Genomic DNA, 21,168 nt, shown 5'->3' on the forward strand with positions numbered 1-21,168 from the left:
TAAACCTTTAATTCAGAATGCAAACTAGGTTTGTATTTTTAATTGGCTTGACATGTCATGAGCTCCCAAAGGACACCACACTATCAGTCCAAGTTCCCACTAGTTATTCAATATATTACAAGTCCTGCTACCTTAAAAAAGGAAAATTAACTGTAAGATAGACAGTTCCATAGCTGGTGAATACTACTGAACATTTTCAAAACACTCAAAAATAAAAGGCAATAACAGAATGCCTTTATTTTTTCTCTAAATAACGCCACACCCATTCATGAGACATGACTATATTTCCCTCAATGTGCTGGGAATTAATGAAAATTGAATATAAAGAAAAGAAGTGCCCTATATACAAGGCACTTTATAAAGCTGAGATTCCCAAATAATACAAAAGCATTTTCAAGTCACACATGGGATATGAAGTGAAAATGTTCTTGGAGGAAATCTTCTCTAATAATACTTATCTACTTCAGAGGGTGCTGGCAAGCTCTATTAACACTTTTAGATCTTCAAATAGAATTCCCATAGAAATGCAAAGTATTATTATTTTAGTTCTGAAATAATTTCACACCTAGGGATGAGAAAACCCCAGGCCAAACTTTACTGCTTCTCTCCTGCCTGATAAACAAGAAATGCCACAAGCAGTGGGGGAAGGGGGAGGATGGAAATCAAACAGAACAAAGACATCAAAATTTCTCCTTTACGTGAGCTCTGTATTTCCGCTAGATGTCACTTTTGGGAATTCTCAGAAAAAAAGTGAGTCCCTTTAAGGTCAGGGTTAAGTACAGGGACAATCTTCTCATTGCCTTTATACCAGATAAAGTAACAACCAGCTGAGCTGAAAAAATTACCTTGTCCACTTCTGTGGGGCACAATTCCTCCCAAAGCACTTGCCAAACTTAAAAATGACTGGATAAATCATTACCTGAATCACCCACCAGTGTGAGCTCACCTAAGAGGTCAAAAAGCAACTGCCTTAATGGATACCACAATTTCTGCTCAGCTACTGAGAGCACTGTACAAGACTGTCATTTCTTGCTGCTGATGGAAGTGGTGGTGGTGATGATGGTGGATGTGATGATGTAGATGATCATGATGGTGATGATGGTGATTGAAGTTCTCAAAACCTACTGACCAATGGAATCACTTATGGAGCTTTTAAAAATACAGATTTTTGGTCCCCTCCCCAGAACTACTTATTCTGAATCTCTGAAGAACTCAAGTTTGGTTTTTACTGATTTTTGTTTTTCTTTTTGTTTTTTTTGCGGTACGCGGGCCTCTCACTGTTGTGGCCTCTCCCGTTGCGGAGCAGAGGCTCCGGACACGCAGGCTCAGTGGCCATGGCTCACGGGCCCAGCTGCTCCGCAGCATGTGGGATCTTCCCAGACCGGGGCATGAACCCGTGTCCCCTGCATCGGCAGGCGGGCTCTCAACCACTGTGCCACCAGGGAAGCCCAGGTTTTGTTTTTTTAATGTAGCCTTTAGGATAACAACTGAAGGTAACAGTGCTTGTAAATAATCTCATGATCAGGAATGCAGGCTTTGTAGGCAGACTAGCTGAAGTCTAATTCCAAACCTAGCACTTATTAGCTGTGTGACTCTAGGCAAAATCCTTAGACTTAAGCCTCAATTTCGACATCTATAAAATGGAAATTCTATTACTACCTACCTCATAAGGTAGAGTCTAAGCGATTTTTTTAAAGCATACGTTAATTCCAAGGAAGACAGAAGGTTATATGTTAAAGAAAATATTACCAACCGTAATAACATAATAATGTAAATATTATATATTGATTTAAACAAAAAATTGTAATATAATTATTTTAGGAGCCTATGGGGACCAAAAGTGGTAGGAGTGGGAGTGTCAAAGAGCTACTGCTAAACTTGATGTACCTGGAAAAGAAGTATAAGTATGTTACTTAGAAACAGAGAGATAAACACCAGAACTATCAGAGTTAAAAGTTGCAATTTGGGGGAGGGGGTCAGAAGAGAGAAAGGTCAAGAAGGGGTTGGTGTGCAGTTTTTCAGTATTTGCTTTTTAGTGCTGTTTTATTCAAACAATGTAGGTATCCTGCTTTGATGAAAATAAAAATGAACTTCAAAAGATAATTCGTAGTGTGCATAAGCATAAACATTAGAGGTCTTTATGAACTAGGGTTAACATAAAGTTTTTCAGTTTACCAAAACTTGCTTTTTTAAAAACTGACTGAGGGCTTCCCTGGTGGCACAATGGTTGACAGTCCGCCTGCCGGTGCAGGGGACACGGGTTCGTGCCCCGGTCCCGGAAGATCCCACATGCCGTGGAGCGGCTGGGCCCGTGCCAGTACAGCAAAAAAAAAAAAAAAAACTGATTGATATACTCCCCCCAACTGTATCATCAAAATGTCCAGTTCATAGTAAATAAACACTTACTATGCCCCTGGCACACTGTTAAGTCCTAGAAAGACATTTGTTGAATTGAGAACAGCAGAAATATAAAGATAGAAGTTGAAGCACAGTGTGTGTGCAGAGTTGAGAACATGGCCCCTTGGAACTGAAGGGTCCTGTGCAGCCACTTCGCACTGGAACTCTGCTCTGAAGTGCCGGGTGCAAGGCCTCAGCACTTGGCACCCTAAGAACAAGTGAAACTAGACGAAGCACAAAGGAAAAGAGAAAAAAAAGGTGGGGACCTTCAAGATGGCAGAGGAGTAAGATGTGGAGATTACCTTCCTCCCCACAAATACATCAGAAATATATCTACATGTGGAACAACTCCTACAAAACACCTACTGCAACACTGGCAGAAGAGCTCAGACTTCCCATAAGATATATATATATTTTTGCCTTTATCACTTATTGTGAGTGTTTATGTGTATGCTTCTTTGTATGATTTTGTCTGTATAGCTTTGCTTTTACCATGTCTACTACGGTTCTGTCGGTCAAGTTTTTTTTTAGTATACTTTTTAGAGCTTCCCATCATTGGTGTATTTGTTTCTTGGTTTGGTTACTCTATTCTTTCTTTCTTTTTTTCTTATAATGTTTTAATTTTTTTAATTTTTAATGATTTTCTTGTATTTTTTATTTCAATAACTTTATTTTATTTATTTATTTTTTTTCTTTTCTTCTTATTTTCCTCCCTTTTCTTATGACCCATGTGGCTAACAGGGTCATGATGCTCTGGCCAGGTGTTACGTCTGTGCCTCTGAGGTGACAGAGTCGAGTTCAGGACATTGGTGCACCAGAGACCTCCCAGCTCCACGTAATATCAAACGACGAAAGCTCTCCCAGAGATCTCCATCTCACGCTAAGACCCAGCTCCACTCAATGACCAGAAAGCTACAGTGCTGGACAACCTATGCCAAACAACAAGCAAGACAGGAACACAACCCCACCCATTAGCAGAAAGGCTGCCTAAAATCATAAGTTCACAGACACCCCAAAACACACCACCGGACATGGTCCTGCCCACCAGAAAGACAAGATCCAGCCTTATCCACCAGAACACAGGCACCAGTCCCCTCTACCAGGGAGCCTACACAACCCACTGAACCAACCTTAGCCACTGGGGGCAGACACCAAAAACAACAGGAACTATGAACCTACAGCCTGAGAAAAGGAGGCCCCAAACACAGTAAGTTAAGCAAAATGAGAAGACAAAGAAACACACAGCAGATGAAGGAGCAAGGTAAAAACCCACCAGACCAAACAAATGGAGAGGAAATAGGCAGTCTACCTGAAAAAGAATTCAGAGTAATGATAGAAAAGATGATCCAAAATCTTGGAAATAGAATGGAGACAATACAAGAAACATTTAACAGAAGACATTTAGAAGAACTAGGGAGCAAACAAACAATGATGAACAACACAATAAATGAAATTAAAAATTCTCTAGAAGGGTTCAAGAGCAGAAAAACTGAGGCAGAAGAATGGAAATAACTACCACAGAGCAGAATAAAGAAAATAGAATGAAAAGAATTGAGAACAGTCTCAGAGACATCTGGGAAAACATTAAACGCACCAACATTCGAATTACAGGGGTCCCAGAAGAAAAAGAGAAAAAGAAGGGGACTGATAAAATATTTGAAGAGATTATAGTTGAAAACTTCCCTAATATGGGAAAGGAAATAGTCAAGTCCAGGAAGTGCAGAGAGTCCCATACTGGATAAATCCAAGGAGAAACACGCCAAGACACATATTAATCAAACTATCAAAATTTAAATATAAAGAAAAAATATTAAAAGCAGCAAGGGAAAAACAACAAATAACATACAAGAGAATCCCCATAAAGTTAACAGCTGATCATTCAGCAGAAACTCTGCAAGCCAGAAGGGAGTGGCATGACATATTTAAAGTGATGAAAGGGAAAACCCTACAACAAAGAGTACTCTATCCAGCAAGGATCTCATTCAGATTTGACAGAGAAATTAAAACCTTTACAAACAGGAAAAAGCTAAGAGAATTCAGCACCACCAAACCAGCTTTACAATAAATGCTAAAGAAATTTCTCTAGGCAGGAAACACAAGAGAAGGAAAAGACGTACAATAACAAACCCAAAACAATTAAGAAATTGGGAATACGAACATACATCTCGATAATTACCTTAAATGTAAATGGATTAAATGCTCCAACCAAAAGACATAGACTGGCTGAATGGATATAACAAGACCCATATATATGCTAACTACAAGAGACCCACTTCAGACCTAGGGACACAAACAGACTGAAAGTGAGGGGATGGAAAAAGATATTCCATGCAAATGGAAATCAAAAGAAAGCTAGAGTAGCAATTCTCATATAAGGCAAAATAGACTTTAAAACAAAGTATTACAAAAGACAAAGAAGGACACTATATAATGATCAAGGGATCAATCCAAGAAGAAGATATAATAATTGTAAATATTTATGCACCCAACATAGGAGCACCTCAATACATAAGGCAAATACTAACAACCATAAAAGTGGAAATCGGTAGTAACACAATCATAGTAGGGGACTTTAACACCAAAGAACAGATCATCCAAAATGAAAATAAATAAGGAAACACAAGCTTTAAATGATACATTCAACAAGATGGACTTAAATGATATTTATACGACATTCCATCCAAAAACAACAGAATACACATTCTTCTCAAGTGCACATGGAAAATTCTCCAGGATAGATCATATCTTGGGTCACAAAACAAGCCTTGGTAAATTTAAGAAAACTGAAATCATATCAAGTATCTTTTCTGACAACATGCTATGAGACTAGATATCAATTACAGGAAAAAATCTGTAAAAAATACAAACACATGGAGGCTAAACAATACACTACTTAATAACCAAGAGATCACTGAAGAAATCAAAGAGGAAATCAAAAACTACCTAGAAACAAATGACAATGAAAACATGATGACCCAAAACCTATGGGAGGCAGCAAAACCAGTTCTAAGAGGGAAGTTTATAGCAACACAATCCTACCTTAAGAAACAAGAAACACCTCAAATAAACAACCTAACCTTACACCTAAAGCAACTGGAGAAAGAAGAACAAAAAAACCCCAAAGTTAGCAGAAGGAAAGAAATAATAAAGATCAGATGAGAAATAAATGAAAAAGAAATGAAGGAAATGATAACAAAGATCATTAAAACTACAAGCTGGTTCTTTGAGAAGATAAACAAAATTGATAAACCATTAGCTAGACTCATCAAGAAAAAAAGGGAGAAGACTCAAATCAATAGAATTAGAAATGAAAAAGGGGAAGTAACAACCGACACTGCAGAAATACAAAAAATCATGAGAGATTACTACAAGCGACTACAGGCCAATAAAATAGACAACCTGGAAGAAACGGACAAATCCTTAGAAATGCACAACCTTCAGAGACTGAACCAGAAAGAAACAGAAAATATGAACAGACCCATCACAAGCACTGAAATTGAAACTGTGATTAAAAATCTTACAACAAACAAAAGCCGAGGACCAGATGGCTTCACAGGCAAATTCTATCAAATATTTAGAGAAGAGCTAACACCTATCCTTCTCAGACTCTTCCAAAATACAGCAGAGGGAGGAACACTCCCAAACTCCTTCTACAAGGCCACCATCACCCTGATACCAAAAACAGACAAAGGTGTGACAAAAAAAGAACACTACAGACCAATATCACTGATGAACACAGATGCAAAAATCCTCAACAAAATACTAGCAAACAGAATCCAACAACACATTAAAAGGATCATACACCATGATCAAGTGGGGTTTATCCCAGGAATGCAAGGATTCTTCAAAATACGCAAATCAATCAATGTGATACACCATATTAACAAGTTGAAGGATAAAATCCATATGATCACCTCAATAGATGTAGAAAGGGCTTTTGACAAAATTCAACACCAATTTACGACAAAAACCCTACAGAAAGTAGGTATAGAGAGAACTTACCTCAACATAATAAAGGCCATATATGACAAACCCACAGCCAACTTCATTCTCAATGGTGAAAAACTGAAACCATTTCCTCTAAGATCAGGAACAAGACAAGGTTATCCACTTTCACCACTATTATTCAACATAGTTTTAGAAGTTTTAACCATGGCAATCAGAAAAAAAAAGAAATAAAAGGAATCCAAATCGGAAAAGAAGAAGTAAAGCTGTCACTGTTTGCAGATGACATGATAGTAAACACCGAGGATCCTAAAGATGCTACCAGAAAACTACTAGAGCTAATCAATGAATTTGGTAAAGTAGCAGGATACAAAATTAATGCACAGAAATCTCTGGCATTCCTATATACTAATGATGAAAAATCTGAAAGTGAAATCAAGAAAACACTCCCATTTACCATTGCAACAAAAAGAATAAAATACCTAGGAATAAACCTACCTAAGGAGACAAAAGCCCTGTATACAGAAAACTATGACACTGACGAAAGAAATTAAAGATGATACAAACAGATGGAGAGTTTGTTATAGAGCAGCAACTAACACACCATTGTAAAGCAATTATACTCCAATAAAGATGGTTTTTAAAAATTTGCATTAAAAAAGACAGCACCATCACTGGGGGTAATTGAGGGGAATTTAATGAAGGGTGTGGGCAAGGTTAAGGGAAACCAAGAAGAGACAACAGTATCCTGGAGTTAGCAGAAATAAACTGCTAATTTAAGGGGCAAAAGGAAGGAGCAGTTACCAAATAGTAGAAAAAAGCTGCAGCTGCAGAAGAGAGGCCCCCAACAAGAACCCTGGTGGCCTTCCTTAGAGGAATACAGCCACTGTCAACCCACAGTGCTGCAAGGAAGGTAGGGGATAATATTCCAACCTTGCATTCTCCGATTTTCGCCCAATGCCTTCCTTTGGCTACTCCAGTGGAAGACCAGAGAGCAAGGGAGCCCAGGGTATGCCGACAATAAGTCAGCCTCCTGGGACACACAGCATTTCAGAGGAATGAGAGCTGGAGGCACAAACAGAGAATTCCAGCACAAGTACTATGCAGAGTTTTGTTTCTATTTTTGTTTTTTTATTTACCTCCCTTTCCTATTCAGCCTCATAAAATAAGCCTTCGATTTTTCAATCTGTTTAATAAATATAAATAGCATGATATTAACAATAATAATAATACATTGATATTACACAGCACTTTAATTTCCTAAGCACTTCCACATACATTATCTTTACGTCATCCTCAGAACAGCCCTACACAGTAGATAGGGTAAGGGTTATCCTATTTTACAGGTGAGGAAAACTGAGACCTTAAGAAAAGTTGGCTTTCTTGCCCAGAGTCATAAAGCTAGCAAGCAGCAGAGCCCAAACTAGAAGGTATGTTTCCTAATGCTTCAGCTAAGGCTCTTTCAACCATACAATGCTGTCGTGCTATTTATTCACAGTAGGAGTGAAAAATTGATGTCCCTGTGAAAAAATCATTAACCAGCTTTGTTCTAGGCACTGCACAGAACAGAGAAGCAGTCAACAAACAAGACACAAGGGGAAATAGGGCAAATTTGCCCATTCCATTCTCGGGAAACCACAAGCAGTGCCACAGACCTAAGTAACTGAGTTTTCAATCACATTTTACACACCACTGAAAAGAAGGTGTTCAGTAGGGCAAGAAAAGTGTTCAAAAGAGCAATAAAAATTCAGGCAAAAGTATAAAAATATTTAAATAGTTTTGTTTTGGGATACTGGGATAAGTAGAAGGAAATCACAGTCCCTTCACAATACCCATGCCACAAAGAGACCAGGGCTCCAGAAATTGGAAGGATGACCTCTTTGCTTCTCTTCTCAATTCCAACTCTACCCCCACATATACACATATCCTTTGAGAGCTTCGAGAAGCAGCCAAAAGTGACTTCTTTTTACCAAACACAAGAGTAGTGGAGAGTCCAACAAAATAGCCCACTTTTGAAATAATAATTGAGAACTCTTCACCTTATGTAATCTGCTGCAAAACACTCAGCTACTTATATATGATGGAAGAAAGTAGTGAATGGTATTTTTACTGTAAACCTCCAAACACACCCCACTTATTCCAAATTTAGCTCCCTAACATGTAAACTACTCTATTAGGGTTCTGTGATTGCAAGCAACAGAAACCAATTGACTAATTTAAGAAGGATTATGGGAAGGAAATTGGAGGCTCAGCAAATCCATGGAAGACTGGAAAATAAGGGTTGAACACCATCAGTGACCAAGACAAATGTGGAAGCTGGGAAATGGGAACCGCTACAGTGGTCTCATGGCAGGTACTGTCAGGGCAGAATGCCGACTGGGAGAAAGGAGAATCCTTTAGCTCAAGATTCAAATTCCAAAGAAGAAGCACCCGTTAACCAAGCTTGTGGTCATGCACCTATCCTTATGCTGACTGTAGGGCCCTGAGTAGGGTCCCTGGGTACAGTTCCACTACTGTAAATACTTCAAAAGAAAATAAAGTGCAGTTAAGAAGGGAAAACATACATGACAGGGAAAAAGGGGGAGGGGGAAGAAGTTCCTCTAAACTTAATGAGGTTTTCTTCAAAAATTCCTCAATCTAACTAGTAGCAATAGATCACTCACTTCCTAAGACTATATTAATTAGTAGTTTCCCACACACAGCCAAAGATAGTGTTTACCCTGACACCAACAAAACTTCAACCTGACAACTTTTTACTTACAGAGGCCTCACTTCTCATATGACCTGAAAGTTATCTTTTCATTTGATTCTTAAAAGCCAAAGCAGAATTTGCCCTTCATTAGTAACAATATGCTCATTTTTGAAACATTATCCCTACACTTCCAAAAAGAACAGACTCCTCAAAATATCTAATGAATAAATCCATAAGGATGCTAACGCTGATGATGATGATGATGACAGTAATATTAACAAGAGCAGCAACAGCTAATATCTACTGAGTGGTTACCATGGACCAGGACCTGTTCTAAGCCCTCAACACATAATAATTCATTTAAGCTCCACAACCTTAGGAGCAAAACAGTTTTATTTCCATTTCACAAAGTAGGAAACTGAAATACAGAGGGGGTGAATAACTTGTCCATGGTCCAATAGCTCATAAAAGTCAAACCACAACTAAATCCATGTCTGACTCCAGATTACCAGAATAACAAAGGGTTTTCATTGAGAGTAGAGGAAATAGACAGTACCAGTGTGAAAATACTTTCCAAGAAGAATGAGAGCACCATAACTGTACCTAAAGATCTCAAGGTTCTGAAGACTGCTACATCATCACTAACTCCAACGGTTTATGAGAATTTATTTCTAAAAGCTATCAAGTACTGCTTTATTCCAAGATGTGGCTCAATGGTCCAGAGATGTGTAAGTTATATGGCTGAATATAAGAATTATCTACTTCATAAGATATTTTTTTCATCACTAGTGGCCAACCATTACAGAAAAATTCCAAGCCAACCAGCTTTCATGCACCAGAGTTTAATCATCCCAAAGCAAATCCTCAAAACAATATTTTTATAGCTCATGTTCTGATTATTCAAAAGGGGTTTTCTCCAATTTCCCTGTAAAATTCCTTTTCACCCCCAAAATAAACATTAAAAATTCAGCTCCAGAAGTAGATTTGTCATAAAGTTAGGAATAACTTAAAAATATAAAGTAAATCAAAATGACTCTTCCAACTTTAACTAAAGTGGTCATGGTCATGATTCCTGTAATAAAAATGACAGAAAAAAAAAACCCTAAAATTGTCAAAAACATAACTGATGATGAAAACAAATATAAAATTATGGCATATTTCACCCTGGCCACCAAAGACTTTTGATGAAACTGCAGCCCTATAATTCCCCAGAATGAAATCTTTAAATTAAAATACTTCATGCAGAACAGAAATTAAACAATGGCTCAAAGAACAATGCTGTACAGACATATGCTTACAAATATACCTAGGAAAGAGGAAACAATTACATTTTTCCATGTAAAAAGCAGCTCGATTGTAATGTTTCACAGGAGGCTGAGTAGGTACTTTCCCCATTGCTTCAAACTTGTAAGTTCATTTCCTTAACTCACTTAGCGTCCAAAGCGACTGGGTGGAATGCAATTAGCTACACCAAACTGACTAACTTTCTCCTTTCTACAAAACTAGCTCTTCCACACAATGGCACAACTGAATTTAATGATAAATTTCATCCAACGCAATTGAAATGCCACTTTGAATTTTATCTTAAATGCTTTATTTGGCCAGCTGGTTTTATTTAACTATTGACCAGAAGTGGTACGAGTGCATTCTTTTTCCATCTAGCATTAATCTTAGTAAATTTAGCTCCATTGGAATGTCTTAACTGCTGAGAAGAAAGCAAAAGTCAGCAAGCATACAACTGCATTTGGCTACCCTCAGCACATCATTTTATTTCCTCCTGCTCTCTGCTAACTATTGCTCAGCACTTTTGCCTATGAGGGAGGACAAGCAGGTGGTTAAGGAAGCTGTCCTGTCAGCTATATCTTTAATCCGAGTGCTTAAATCTCTGAATAAAAGAAAAATCAATGTTGTAAAGGCAATGTTTGTCAAGGCCATGTAATAAATACACTTACCTTTACAGACTGTTCTCAATGGATTTCCCCTCTTTGCTGCGCTTCAAAGCTACAAAGAGATAAAAACGAAAGCATTGAGTTATCTGCGAGCAAAACAGCAAATGTTTTCTCTCCACGTCTCTAAGTAGAATTTCCATATGCCATGGTATGTGATGCTAGCCAAATAAACCACTGATAAAACTTTATGCCTCACACCTCCTGTACAAGAGGTCAATGAAAGACAAAGTCATAAACTGAAAACGGCACACACATCTACCCAGAATTGACTCACACAAACCTGGCCAGATCTATAGTCAGATCTTTTGGGGTGTGAACTCCTCTACAGAATGGAGGAGTGCAGAGATGAAATAGCTTATAAAGTGCAGAGATGAAAATCAAATTAAACATTATGCAGCACACTAGATCTGACCGAGCATTTTATTTTCTTACATCTTTTAGCTCCATCTTTCTTGCACACTCGATTTCCATTTCCCTGGGAGTTTTACTTGGGGGAGCCTATTCCATTTATATGGCGTGCAGGGCCCTCCCAATCCAGACCTCACCACTTGCCCCTATGAGTAAATGTGTGCAAGCTTACACATACAATCCTCCTTCCTCTAGGTAGAGTGTAGCCTTCTCTCGGTAGTGAGAAACTCATAAAACAGAGGAAGCCAAACTTGGCATTTCAAATCAAATCTAGGCATGTTAAGCTCCCTGCAACCAAAACGTACAATGTGCTGACCACACACAAGTCAATATGACAGGAGATGTGGTAAACTATAGTTGCCAAGCAACAGCAATAACTGATTGCTGATTCTATAGTAGTCCAACATTACTCATATGTTGACTCCATGGTCAAAAATAAATGGAATATGCCTATTTCTTCCATACATGGCTAGGTCCTAACATCTCTTAAGGTATAGTAGTTGGGAATGGTCAACTACTTCATGGTTTTCCCATGTTTCTTTTTTTTTTTTTTCCCTTTAATGTCCTAAGTAACTGCTTTAGCCCCTACTGGGCTATTTCCCTTCACACCCTCCTACCACTATAGAACCCATTACCACTGATGCATAACCACCAAAGAACAAGGCCAGACTTGTGGGCTATGATGTAAATCTTGGAATATTAATGCAGGAGATAAGGCCCCTCCATGGGACACCATCAAAATTTCTCCTTCCCCCTGTGTTATGTGGATTGCAATAGAGTTGGGGGAAACATAATTTGGGGAAGACTAGATAAAATAGTATAATACTACATTTTATAAAGTCTGAGAGATTTATGGTCTGACAACATAGAGATTGAGCTGTATCCGTTTCTATCTCAAACACAAAGAAATGCTAAACAAAAAATAGCTCAAAAGAAAGGGAGGGGACCAATATGAAAAAATAATGAATGCAAATTTTCTAGGATGAAAGACATGAATCCTCTTGAAAAAGCATACCAAGACCTCAACAAGATAAATAAAAGCAAATCTACAGGTAGATACAACAGAAGGAAACCGCAGAACACCAGAGATAGAAAGAAAGCCTTAAATCCAACCAGAGAGAAAAAACAGACCCCTTGCAAAACAACTTGTCATAAGCAAAAATAAAATCAAGACAGCAGTGGAATGACATGTCCTAAGTTCCAAGTGAAAAAAATTCAAGGAAAATTCTATAGCCATGCTAAACCAATTATCATTCAAGAATGAGAGAAATAAGGACATTTTTCAGAAAAAAAAAATATTATTTCCTGCTCACAGTTTACTTTTGCTGAAAGGAATACTAAAAGATATACTTGAATAATAAGAAATTGATCCCAGAAGGAAAGAGGAACAAAAAGCAATGGTGAACAAATAAATTAGCAAGTATGACAGTAAATCTAGTAAATTCAAATGGACATACATACACTACCAAATGTAAGGTAGATAGCTAGTGGGAAGCAGCCGCATAGCACAGGGAGATCAGCTCGGTACTTTGTGACCGCCTGGAGGGGTGGGATAGGGAGGGTGGGAAGGAGGGAGACGCAAGAGGGAGGAGATATGGGAACATATGTATATGTATAACTGATTCACTTTGTTATAAAGCAGAAACCAACACACCCTTGTAAAGCAATTATACTCCAATAAAAAAAAATGTGTTTCTAACATTTCCTGAAACACAGTATATTATTACATAAAGTTTAAAAATTAAAGCAAATTTGAGAAAAAATAATAATAATAAATAAATAATGGGTATTGGATAATAATTACTAATCCCTGCTTGTCAAAAACCTATAATAGCAATAATGACCAATTTTTAGGGTTTGCAAATAAGATGAAATGAGTGGTTGGCCACAATTATATGGAATAAAGAAGAGGAAATGAATTGTTTAGGAGGAAAAGATACTGATTAAGTTGTTAAAAATATGCATTACAGCTACTGATAAACTTGTTAAAGATAACTAGTATTTCTTTCTCTATGTACATAACCAAAGACATCTTTTCATATATGCTCAAAGGGACATGTACAAGAATGTTTCTAGCATCAATGCTAGAATGGCAAGAAGTACTGAAAACAGAAACAGGTATTAACAGTACAATGAATAAACACATTTTTATAGATTCTTACAATGGAATATTACACAGAGTTGAGAAATCAATGAATCAGTTACACACATCAACACGTATGCCTTTCAAAAATAAGATGTAAAACAAAAGAAGCAAGTCACAAAAGACTATATATATTATTCCACATATAACATATTCAAAAAGGCAAAAATAGATACTATCTTGTTTTGAAATATTACATGTAAGTGGCAAAAACTATGAAGAAAAGCAAGGGAATGAATGATTTATACAGAATTCAGGCTATATACACCTTGAGAGTGAGGAAGGAGATTGTAATGGGGAAATGGTCTAAGAGGATTCTGGAATATGGTAATGCTCTATTTCTTGGCTTGGGGACAGGTATCTGGATGTTCAGTTTATTATTTTCTTTAAACTGTAGATATACATTTTCAAAAATTATTTTGTATGTATATTCTATTTCACGATTTGAAAACACATAAGAGTAATCACCAGAAGAATTGAAGCATCCAAACCAGTGAAGGGAACAATCTAGAGAATAGAAAACTCAACCAATTCTCTTTCTATAGAAGACTGGAATGGGATGGAGAAAGAAACCAAGGAAAACACAGTGAACAGAAAACACAAAATAAAATATTTAAAAGATATTCAAATATGTCAGTAATCAGAGTAAGTGGATTAAATGCATCTGTTAAAATTTTTTCAAAATGAATTTTTTTAAACCTTGCTATGTGATGTTTATAAGAAACACATCTAAAACAGAAAGAGATTTTGAAAGGACAAGTACAGAAAACTATATACCAAGCAAATAGGAACCAAAAGAAAGTTGGTGGAAGTAAGTTAATATTAGGCAAAATACAAGTTAGTAATAATAAAATAGGCATTTGCATTGACTACGTATTGTTACAAAGCCAACTACCTAACAATTAATGACTTCATAATAATAATTTATTATCTTTTATGGTTTCTATGGAACAAGAATCTTGACAGGGTGCAGTGAGCCGACTTTTTTGTATGCTACAGTGCCTGAGGCCTCAGCTGGGAAACTTGAAAGCTGGGGCCTGGAATCATCTGAAGGCTCATCCCCTCAAATGCCTGCCAGTTGCTGAGGGTTAGCTGAGACTTTAGCTGGGGCTATCAGCTGGAACACCTCCTTGTGGCCTCTACACGGGGTGTGCCTCTCATCACAACATGGTGGCTGGGGTGAAGCTGTTACCTTCAAGGCAGTGTCCGTATACTCCAGCTGCTGAGAATACCATGGTCTGGGACCCATGAAGACTGCAACCACTGCCATTAGGTCACAGAGGTGGGGACGTGGGAGAGGTCCGCTGCTACTTCAAAACCTGGGCCCCGCCAGTGGGTGGCCGAGGCGAGGGCTCTGGAGCTCTGCAGACACAGCCCTAGTCCTGTCCCTGGGCCCCCCAGGTCACCTGCCGGTCCCGAGGCCGGGTTCCGGAAGGGCCTGGGGAGAAGGCCTCAAGCCTCCTCTCACCACACTCTCTGCCCAGCGGGCAATGGCGCGCTACGGCTCTCGCGCGAATGGCTCTCGCGCGAATGGGTCTCGCGCGAATGGCTCTCGCGCCCGCTCTGTCCCTTTAACAATGTAAACGTCATTGAGGAACTGAACGAGGAACTGTTCTGTGGACTGAGACAGAATTCAGTTTGGAGTCGGTTAAGAAATAAGTGGAAATCATTAAAATGAAGACAGTGAGTAAGGACAATATTAGACACGTTTGGGTGTGAAGGAGAGGAAAGAGAGTAGCAACTGGAGGACAAAGGGCTGAAAGAGGCTTTCTTTGTACAGTTCGTAAACAGAAAAAACCTGAGCACGTGTCAAGGTGATGAGCAGTGGAAACTAAGAGGCTGAAAGCAGAAGAGTGAGAAAGGGTAGCCAGTACTGAAGGTTCGTTCCCAGAAAAGTAAAGGGACAGGTGGTGGGACCGATCTTAAAACAGAGCTTTGTTGTCTCCTTAATCATAGAATGCCTTGTGACAGGCATGCATGCTATTGTCTTAAATTATTACCTTCTCCCGTGTTTATATTTTATGACCTTAATGAACGTCTAAGCTCTTTAAAACCTATGGCTTATATCGCTTAAACCAAACTCACCCTGCCCGGGCATTGTGAGCCCCAGACTCTATGCTAGCACTAAATAGTCACTCAGTCAATACTTGTTGAATAAACAAGCACAGCTGACCCTTGAACAGGATGTTTGAACTACACTGGTCCACTTATACATGGATTTTTTTTCAATAACTACGTACTACAGTACTACACTCTTCGTGGTTATTGAATCCGCAGAATCTCGGATATGGACACACATATGGAAGGCTGATGATAAGTTATACACAAATATTCAACTGCTCGGCGCCCCTAAGCCCCTCCGTATTCAAGAGTCAGCTGCACAAGTGGATTCCACAGTCTTTGTGTATACCTCTGGCACCCAAACATTTGTCCATTTATGTATGCTAGATATCTGAAGTAGGAGCAGGTCAGGATCAGAAAACTCTCACTCTAGTGCCCAAAGTACTTAATCTCTGGACAAAAGTCAAGAATAGCCACTCAAACTAGTCCTCTCTTTCCCATGTTTACCTTGATCCCAAAATCCAAAGACATAAACTTCTACTGTCCATGAAAACATTTTCAGCTGCAGCTACAATGCATTATACCTTTTCCCAGTTCCCCTCTTGCCTAACTCATCCCCATTTTGTTGTAGAGCAGGTGGACTCTCTAACCTTCATATGACCTTCTGCAAGACACAGATTAGGTTTAAATGAATCCAAAGAGGTTTAGGCTTCAGCTGCTCCCAAAAGACATAATCATGGAGACAGAGCAGTACAGGCCAATAACACACTGATTTATCTGAAGGGTTTTCCAGAGCATAGCTGCCCAGAAAACCTTTTCAACACCAAGCCCCTCCATTATCCAGCCTCCAGGTAAATACTGGCCTGAATTTAAACAAACATCTTTCTCAAATATAAAAACCTCCTTTGACTGTGAGTTATCTTCCCCCAATTAAAACCTATCTTTGGGAACCATCCAACTGTACCTTCCTTAAGGCAACATTGCCTGGAACTGAGAGATTTGCATCCACTGCTGCATTCTGCAGCCCTCACCTGACTTGACTGCCACATTAAGCGATTGGTTATTGACCTTTAAGTCTTTAACAATCATGTATATACCTAGGAAAGAAGTCTGTTCACTCAGGAATTAAGACAAGACACAAGAAAGAAGACAGTGAATAAATTCAGCCCTCATTTCTGTTCTGATGCTATGCTCAGTGAGCTGTGGCTGCAGATGAATTACTGCAACATTCTTTCAAATGGTAGCCAATTTTCAACTAAGAGAAGATTCTTAAACCTGTTTCTACATATCGGTGAGAACCAGGCAGCTGGAAAACACAGCCTTGGTTAAACTACCTGATGATAAATGAATATTTTAAACACATGAAGTTATCTGAGAATCTGCAGACTGATTTAAACCCTCACAACAAACAACAGAAAAGATCCCCCAAACCTGAGACTGCTCAGATGTAGTCCCAGAAATTTTATTTCAGTTTATATGCATGTAGTTCTTAAAGAATAATTTTCAGAATTTGTGAAACTGATGTATTTAGACTTGAGGGGGGAGATCGGAATATTCCTTGGATAACTGATCAATATTGTCAAAATGTAAATGAAAGTCTTTCCAACAGACCCTAAGTTCAACAAAGATACAGACCACATCTTTTTTTTTTTTTTTTTTGGCCAGCACCTCATTTTTATTTCAAACAAAAGCATCGAACGTCTTTAAAAGAACCTCTTATAGGTGTGGTGATTCAGACTACATCTTTCTTGCTCCTTGTTGAATCTACATCCTCTAAGACAGTGTCAACATACACCCAAGGAAATTTGCTTAAAGGAATATTATGTTTGTGTTATTGTTGAAAACACTGAAAATTCTTTACTTGAGATTAGCTTTTTATTTTTGTTCTTTCTTTCTCATTTTCTTAATTTGTACCCTAGGCTTTTTTAAGATAAAAAGATCTCTCTACAGAAGTCTACACTTCTGTGGCCTGAGACACACACACACACACACACACACACACACACACACAATATAACACTGCTCATCCTCACCACACCTGTTCAATGCTGTAATATTTGCCAGGCATTGGAAAAATAAATTTGCCAAGTAGCATGAGCCCTGGAAAATCATTAGGTGACACCTGAGGAGCAGAATACCAGTCAACCAATAATTAGCATCTTAACATGCAGAGAGTTAGAGACAAATCAAATTCCATGAAATCTCGGGGAGCATGACCCTGGCCAGGTTGGCACCTTGGCTGTGGGGGAAGTCAGTGGCTTTGTCTGAACATAAGACAGGGCTGGAAGCACCGTGGCTAGTCTCATCCTAGGAGGAGACACTCTGGCAACATGACATTTGCACAGGGATGCCCTCACATGGCCCTAGTATGTTTTCTTAGAATGAGATGACATTTCAAGTCAAACAGTTCTGCTCCCAATAGCACAAACCCTCCCCAAACTCTAATAACCTGAATTTGAGACAAAGAGGTTCATCTCAGAGAGAAACTGAGGTTGTATGGATGTAACATTAAAATAATCAATTTTTAAGTAAGGTTAAGCCAGATATTCAGTGTTTAGCCTCATTCGTTATCATTCCAGAATTTCATAGACCTCAGATCGCCTTAGTCTAAAAAACAGTTCTTGTTTGAGCAAAACCCTGTTCCTGGAGTATCCATATGGATACTTTTCAATGAACACGGAATCTAGTTAAAAAATTGTGCTACCATGAGGTGTGGCAAGTGTCAGTGCACTGTGTCCTCACCAAACCCCTGCTGCCTGGAACTGCTGTCCACATGTGCGTCCATCCAAGGATGTAGGGCTACTGCTGTTACTGCTGCCTCCAGCCTATCTAAGGTCACCTTTCTTACACAGCTGATTCATTCTAAAGGAAGAAACAGAGAGGTTGGAGAACACCAATTCCCCATTCGGTTTCTGCAGTTGTCTACGTAACTTGGGGATCTCGCCCTTAAGAGGAGTCCAGAATGAAGGGCCCCACCTCCAAACAGACTGCCAGTCCTCAGGGTAAATGCTCTGCCTCTACCATGTGGCCTGCATGTGCCTGGTTTGAATCTGCTTCCACCCTAAGCCAAGGGTGACTGTTCTGCCAGCCCCCACTCCACTCCACTACAGGGTCAGGCAGCAGGCTCCTGGCCCAGTGCTTGAATGGCCCAGTGACATCACTGCCGAGAGGGAATCTGGTTGTGCCCTCCTCTGAACTCTCCATCTGGAAGATTCTCTGGCCTCCTTCCCTCTCATTTTTAAACTGATAGACACTGCTGGACAGGGAAACTCAGAGCAAACCAAAGTTCATCTTCCCTTCCCTGCTTCTCAGCTGGCATAATCACAGGGACAGAACGAGGTTGGCAGGGACCAGGATGCCAGGAATTAAATGAGGGCCCCTGACCATTGGACCACATTAGTCCTGCCTTCCAAAGTCTTAATTAGTCCTCCTCCACCTGGCATATCCACTTGCCTTTGGAACCCAGAGAGGTGGCCGGGTCAGATGCCATGCTCACAGCAAGTACTCAACAAAATATTGGTTGAGAATGGCAGCCACAAACGCCTGCTGGCTCACGGCTTTGCAACAACAGTCAGTTTTGAGGTCTGGGCCCCAGCAGCAAGATTTCTGCTCCTCTTTGTAATGCAGACAGTTCTAGCAGCGATATTCCGAGTGATATTCAGCTACCAGCTCAATTTGGAAGCAAAATGATCTTAACAAACAGTGGCAGACTTGACAGACAGGCTGTTGAGCCTGGGGACCAAAACAAGGGACAAAAAGAAAGAGAAAGGAAGGGTTGATGCTAAGTGGAAGAGAGGAAAATGAACACTGCAAAGAGAATTGAGCAGGATTACGGGGCTAGACACCTCAGTTCTACAGGTCTGAAATGAGCGGGGAACAAAACAACAGACTCAAGAGATGGAAACAGCGGGTGGGCGGGAGTCCCAGAAAGGGGACAGAGTGGCATCTTTTGGTAATTCTGATGGTGGGACAGACTCAGGGCTAGCAGTAGAATAGATGCAACAGTAAGTAACATTTGAGAGGTTTCAAAAGACAATGAGTCTTAATTCTGTCTTGTTTTGCCCTTCTTAAACTGTAACGACACACCAAAATTTGCTATTTTTCTAAGAGGACATTGACGGATACAATGGAAACTCTGAATACATTTTTTCCCTCTGCATTCATTGTCTCTGGCCCTTATCCACAGGCCTATTGCAGACTAAATTGGATTTTGGATCACTGGTACTGAGGCGCTGCAATTAATTAACAATAGAAACATAATATTTATATCCAGGCCTAACAACATCTGACATTTAAACTATTCCGCCAGTCAGGCAAATTCCATTCGACAAATTTTCATTTTAATGAACATGACAGGCCACAGTTTACATGATAGGCCAAGAAGCAGAACAGAGTTGATCTCTTGGCATGTGCTTTCAAGGCCTGGCCATGCTGCAAGAGAAACAAGCTGGGGAAACTGTCAGAATAATAGAAAGACCAGGTCCCCAGTTCTGCTCAGACAGACCAAGGATACATGCCCCCCAACAAAGATCCTAGTATGAAACGGTCCTTGTTTCTGTGCAAGCTCAAAGTGAAACACCTACTGCCCCTTATGATCCACTGGATAATTTTTCTATCTTTGGGCTGCTGACATTTTCTTTGGGGTACTAAAATCCCTTAGTCCTTCCTAATTAAAAAGTGATAAACGTTTTGCAAGACATCCAATAATGTGCAAAGTACACAAGAGTTGGAACTGATGCAGCTTTTTCAGTTGGCACAAGACTGGCCTTCCGTATTCTGCCAGATGGTGTATCTCAGTAAGTCCCCAATCCCTGACTCAAGTGAGGGGCACTGTCAATATGATGCTGAAGAAGAGACTTTTTAAATGCTATCTTATTTTGCATTATACTAACACCAAAGGCCTAACATTTTTTTCTTGCTGAAACTTTCATAGTTAAAGAAGTTTTCATTTTTCTATGACTCATTATTCAAGCAGACAGAAGATGGTACACATGAGGAGAAAAATTCCATCCCCATAATTACTGTGTAAATTTGCTGAAAACCAATATCAAAGACCAGATCTCCTAGCCTGAACTCCTATCACTCCTGTATGGATTACTGGTCTAAAGGATGCTGGGTGACACAGTGTGGATTTCTCCAAACCCATCTACACTACCTCAAAAATGTGGATATAAAGGACAGAGATGAAGATGGAAAATGTAGAGAGAACAAGGAAGTTAGAGAGAAGCTTAAAAGATGTGAGAAACAGATAAAGTCAGTGAAAAACCAACAGCAAATTGTCAACAGGAGCCCTTCTTATTGGAAAGGCCATGTATTTCTATTTCACATATTTAAAACACTCTTTATCTCAGCTTTTACATCAATTTAAAAGAACTGAAATAAAGTTCCACTTTTCAAGTAAAGACTTCTTTGGAATATGGATTTGGTTCCAATCTCAGCAATAAGAAATATCCACCTTCCCAGTGACTTGTTTTCAAGCAATGGCTCTGAATAGATCCAAAATGATAACCATGCTCCATGTCACTTCTAGATATGGTCATGATACTAGAACATTAAGTCCTGAAAGGAGAACA

The 21,168-nt window shown here is 39.2% G+C and overlaps 1 protein-coding gene across 9 annotated transcripts in view; it reads right to left on the reverse strand.

The window, feature by feature from the left end:
* FHIT (fragile histidine triad diadenosine triphosphatase) overlaps window positions 1–21,168 on the reverse strand; it is a 1,420,480-nt gene that overhangs the window by 1,372,308 nt on the left and 27,004 nt on the right. For all 9 annotated transcript variants that reach the window (XM_024746516.1, XM_024746512.1, XM_024746515.1 and 6 more), the window contains one exon: window positions 10,987–11,035. The gene's annotated coding sequence lies outside the window, so the exon portion shown is untranslated. The remainder of the gene's footprint in view (window positions 1–10,986; window positions 11,036–21,168) is intronic.

This window comes from Neophocaena asiaeorientalis, unplaced genomic scaffold, assembly GCF_003031525.2.
Source record: "Neophocaena asiaeorientalis asiaeorientalis breed wild unplaced genomic scaffold, Neophocaena_asiaeorientalis_V1.1 scaffold251, whole genome shotgun sequence".
NCBI lineage: Eukaryota > Metazoa > Chordata > Mammalia > Artiodactyla > Phocoenidae > Neophocaena > Neophocaena asiaeorientalis.